Raw genomic sequence first — 5,772 nt, forward strand, 5'->3', positions numbered from 1 at the left:
TATAATGCAAATAATCATAAAATCAATACCAAGATTTTAACGTAGAAAACCCGATGTGGGAAAAATCACGGGACCGTAGTCCACTTAAAAACTTCCACTATCAACAAATAATAGGTTCACAATCATTCTTCCTCAGATTCAACTAAGGGATACAACATATATATCATCAAGAACAACTTATTCTCAGATTACAAAAAGATTAAAGGAGAATTATTTGAGAAAAACTCACAATACTGATAGCCCCGTTTTCTATCAAAACGGTCACCTTCCACACCACCAGTCTTCGATTCGACCGTCCAGAATGAAGATCAACGTGTCTAGAAGCTGCTGTCAAAATCTCATCTCGATCCAATGGTGAATGAGCTGGAAATCGAAGGAAGAATGCAGGCTGCTCTGTTGCCTCTTCTTCTTTTTTTCTCTTTTGGTTTTCTTCTCCTCTCTTCTATTTTCAATTCTGCCGCGACAGTACCCAAACTACATTAATATTAATACCAAGAGACAGCCATCACTTGAAAATTAATGTGATGGTCCCACCATCACATGGTGTGGGACCACACACAACAAATCTCCCCCACACATACCATATGAGGAATTCGTCATACCGGTGATCAATATGTAAAATTCAATTTAGGAGGCTCTGACAAGCCTGCTTCCCTTCTGCAGAACTCAAACTTCTCTCTCGGTAGAGGTTTGGTCATCATGTCAGACACGTTGTCATCAATATGGATCTTCTCAACAATGAATGACTTCATCTCCATAGCATCTCGAATCCATTGATATTTAACCTCAATGTGCTTTGATCGAGAGTGAAAAGTAGGATGCTTACTGAGATGGGTTGCACTTTGACTATCATAATGCAATACAAAGTTCCCTTGAACTAGGCCAAGTTCATGCAAAAACTTCTTCATCCATAACAACTCTTTGCCCCCTTCAGTAAGAGCAATATATTCGACCTCTGTAATGGATAATGCAACACATTTTTGCAACCTTGATTGCCATGAGACTACTCCCCCTGCAAACTTCATCAAGTATCCTGATGTGGACTTTCTAGAATCAACATCACCAGCCATATCTGCATCTGTGTATCCATCTAATACAGGTTTATCATTACCAAAACATAAGCTAAAACTAGAAGTACCTCTGAGATACCTGAGTATCCATTTCACCGCTGACCAGTGTTCTTTACAAGGATTGGAGATGAATCGACTAACCACACCAACTGTATGAGCTATATCCAGCCTTGTGCAAACCATGACATACATCAAGTTACCAACTGTGGATACATAAGGAACCTTTTTCATCTCATCTTTTTCTACATCACTTGAAGGACACTGTTTAGAACTTAGTTTAAAGTGGCTTACAAGTGGAGAACAAACAGGTTTGAAGTTGCTCATGTTGAATCTCTCAAGTACCTTTTAAACATATCTCTCCTGAGATAGCCAAAGTTTTCCTTTCTTCCTGTCATATGCGATCTTCATGCCAAGAATCTGTTTTACTAGTCCTAAGTCTTTCATTGCAAAAGACTTGCTTAACTCTTCCTTCAACATCTGAATCTTCTTAGCATCATGGCCAACAATTAATATATCATCCACATATAACAAGAGAATAATAAAGTTTTCATATGGAAACCTTTTTATAAATACATAATGATCAGAAGTGGTCCTGTCATAACCATGATCCACCATGAAAGAATCAAACTTCTTGTACCATTGTCTTAGAGCTTGTTTTAACCCATATAGGCTCCTTTTCAACTTGCAAACTAACTGCTATTTACCTTTTGCTTCAAACCCTTCAGGCTGCTCCATGTAGATTTCCTCATCTAAATCACTATGGAGAAAGGCAGTTTTCACATCAAGTTGTTCAACTTCAAGATTCAAACTAGTAGCTAAGCCAATCACAACTCAGATTGAAGACATCTTGACCACTGGTGAAAGGATTTCTTCAAAATCAATACCCTTCTTCTGACCGAAACCTTTCACAACCAATCTTGCCTTGTACCTTGGCTGTAAGCAATGTTCATCAATTTTCAACCTGAACACCCATTTGTTCTTGAGTGCTCTCTTACCTTTAGGAAGCTTCACTAACTCAAAGGTATAGTTTTCATGCAAGGATTTCATCTCTTCTTGCATTGCTTTCAACCACTCATTTTTTTTCTCATGTGACATAGCTTTATCAAAGCATTCTGGGTCTCCCCCATCAGTGACCAACACATACTTATAAGGAGAATATCTGGTGGAAGGTTGGCGAGGTCTAGTTGACCTCCTCAATTGTGGCTCATTTAAAGCTTCCTGCATAACCTGTTCAGGAATAACATCAATATCATCATTAGTTGCTTCAGGATCACCAACTAATGGCTCAATAAGAGAACCACCATTATCATCATTTTGCAAGTCTCCCCCATGATTAGCAGGCATCAAAGGTAGCTGTGGAGTAGGTCTTGGATTTGAATTAATTGGAATAAAAGTGGTAGACTTTGTTTTCTCTTTTTGTTCAAAGTCTCCAATGGTTTGATCTTCAAAGAAGATAACATCTCTGCTTCTCATAATTTTCTTCTCCTTTGGATCCCATAACCTATAGCCAAACTCATCATCTTCAGAGCCTAAGAAAATGCACTGCTTTGTCTTGCTGTCAAGCTTAGACCTTTCATCTCTAGGAACATGTACAAATGCCCTGCATCCAAACACTTTTAAGTGTGCATAAGAGACATCCTTTTCTTTCCAAACTCTATCTGGAACATCAAATTCAAGAGGAACTGATGGAGAAAGGTTGATCATGACAACTATAGTCTCCATTGCCTCACTCTAAAAGGACTTAGGCAGCTTTGCATGAGAGAGCATACATTTAATTCTTTCAACAATGGTTCTGTTCATTCTCTCACCCACTCCATTCTGCTGTGGAGTTTTAGGAACTATCTTCTCCAACTTGATACCATGTTCCCTGTAATACTTCTCAAAAGGACCCCTGTATTCACCACCATTATCAACTCAAATACATTTCAGCTTTCTACCAGTTTCTCTTTCAACTCTGGCATGGAAATCTTTAAAGACATCAAACACCTGATCTTTGGATTTCAAACAAGTGACCCAAATTTTCCTGGAGTGATCATCAATAAAACTAACAAAGTACAATGCACCCCCAAGAGACTTATCAATCATAGAGCAAACATCAGTATGAACTAAATCAAGAACATGTGATCTTCTATATGAAGGTGATCTTTGAAACGCAACTTTGTGTTGTTTGTCAACTAAACAATGAGTACATGTGTTCAAATTCATACCTTTTAATGGAAGGTAGTTCTTCTTGGCAAGGATGCCAAGGCCTTTCTCACTCAAATGTCCATGTCGTTTATGCCATAAATCAGTAGAGCAATCTTCAATTGCATTCACCTCCCATTTGATCACCTTGGCTTGTGACATGTAGAGATCCATTTTCTTCCCTTTAACAACAATTAGGAAATTTTGGGAGAGCTTCCATTTACCATCTTCAAAGTAATTGTGATAGCCTTTTTCATCAAGAGTACCTATAGAGATAAAGTGTAGATGCATATCAGGCACATGTCTAACATCTTTAAGTAGCAACTTGCACCCACTATTGGTTTCCAACCAAATGTCTCTAATGCCCACAACATTAGTCATCCCTTGATTTCCCATCCTAACTTGACCAAAGTCACTAGCAGTGTAGGATGTGTAAAAATCACGTCGGGGTGTAACATGGTAAGAAGCTGCTAAATCTGCAACCCAGGTGGTATCCTGACATGCAAGATTAACACAACCATCATCACAAACAATGGCAACATCACCATCAAATACAACTGCAATTGTACCATTCTCTTCATTCTTGTCTTCGTCTTTACCCTTTTTATCTCTTTTATACTTTCTACAATCCTTTTGCATATGCCTAGGCTTGTCACAATAATAACACTTAAAACCCTTCTTTGACTGAGATCTTCCTCTTGGCTTCTATTTGCCTTTTCTATTGCTGGATTCTCTATCTTGTTTGCCATGAGAGAACCTGCTTGGACTTCTCCCTCGACTTTCTGTAACAAGTACATGAGACTCGGAAGTGCTTGTGCTTTTCCTTCTCTTCTCTTCATTGAGGATACAATCCTTTACTGTTTTCAAAGTGATCTTCCCATTCAGAGTAGAATTGCTAAGTGACACCACCAAAGTCTCCCAACTATCCGGCAATGAACTTAGTAGGATTAATGCTTGCATTTCATCGGCTAACTCCAGATTCATCAATGACAACTGATTTAAGAACCTTTGGAATATATTTGTATGCACTGAAGCATCTTCACCATCTCTATACTTCAAATTCATAAGGTCTCTAATTACAAAAATCTTGTTTTGTGCACTCTCCTTGGCAAATGTTTCTTCCAACATCTTCCAAACTGTATAGCAATCATGTTCTTGAGAGATATGATTAATGGACTTAGAAGATACCCATTTTCTAACATTAGCAGTAGCCTTTCTATTTAGCTCATTCCATTTTGCATCATCCATATCATCAGGCTTTATTCCTTTACATTCAATCAGCAAAGCCAAATCATTACAATATAAGTGATCTTCCATCATTGTTTGAGGAAGTAAGCTTTATCATGCCCGAATCTTCCTTTTTCATTTTAACTGCACAAGAAATTCAATCTACACAACCAGGCTCTAATACCACTTACATGGGAAAACTAGGAACAACCGGGCACCAATTTACCCGGATCAATTCAGCAGAATACATTTCACAATTCACAAGTCCCAATTCTTTCCCTCTTTGTGCAGTAAAACAGAATCAAACAATGATCAAATATAATGAAAATAATCACAAAATCAACACCAAGATTTTATCGTGGAAAACCCGATGCGAGAAAAACCACGGGACTGTAGTCCACCTAAAAACTTTCACTATCAACAAATAATGGGTTCACAATCATTCTTCCTCAGATTCAACTAAGGGATACAACATATATATCATCAAGAACAACTTATTCTCGGATTACAACAAGATTAAAGGAGAATTATTTGAGAAAAACTCACAATACTGACAGCCCTGTTTTCTGTCAAAATGGTCACCTTCCACACCACCAATCTTCGATTCGACCGTTAGAATAAAGATCAACGTGTCTAGAAGTTGTTGTCAAAATCTCAGCCCGATCCAACGATGAACGAGCTGGAAATCGAAGGAAGAACGCAGGTTGCTCTACTGCCTCTTCTTCTCCTTTTCTCTTTTGGTTTTCTTCTCCTATCTTCTATTTTCAATTCTACCGCTACAATACCTGAACCACATTAATATTAATACCAAGAGACAGCCATTACTTGAAAATTAATGTGGTGGTCCCACCATCACATAGTGTGAGACCACACACAACACCCTCCAGAAAGCAAATTATAGCCCAGATCTAGCAAGTCTTGTAAACCTACAAGATTTCTGATTTGATAGGGGATTGTCCCGTTTAACCTATTCATGCCCAAGCTTAAAAATCGAAGTTTAGAGCATTCTCCGATTTGATATGGAATTGGCCCGCTTAGCATGTTGAAAGAGAGATCTAGATTCTCCAAGCTGGACAGGCCGTCAATTCCCACTGGCACCTGTCCTGAAAGCATGTTATCTTTCAGATTTAGAACCAACAGGTTGGACAATTTTCCAAGTTGTGCTGGCAACTCACCAAAAATTTGATTTGAAGAGAGGTCAATCACTCTTAGTTGGTTTAGCAGAACAACCTCATTAGGGATTTTACCATGAAGCAAGTTTCTAGCAACTCTCAGAACAGTCAGGTTCTTG

This window comes from Populus euphratica, unplaced genomic scaffold, assembly GCF_000495115.2.
Source record: "Populus euphratica unplaced genomic scaffold, PopEup_1.0 scaffold734.1, whole genome shotgun sequence".
Classification (NCBI taxonomy): Eukaryota; Viridiplantae; Streptophyta; class Magnoliopsida; order Malpighiales; family Salicaceae; genus Populus; species Populus euphratica.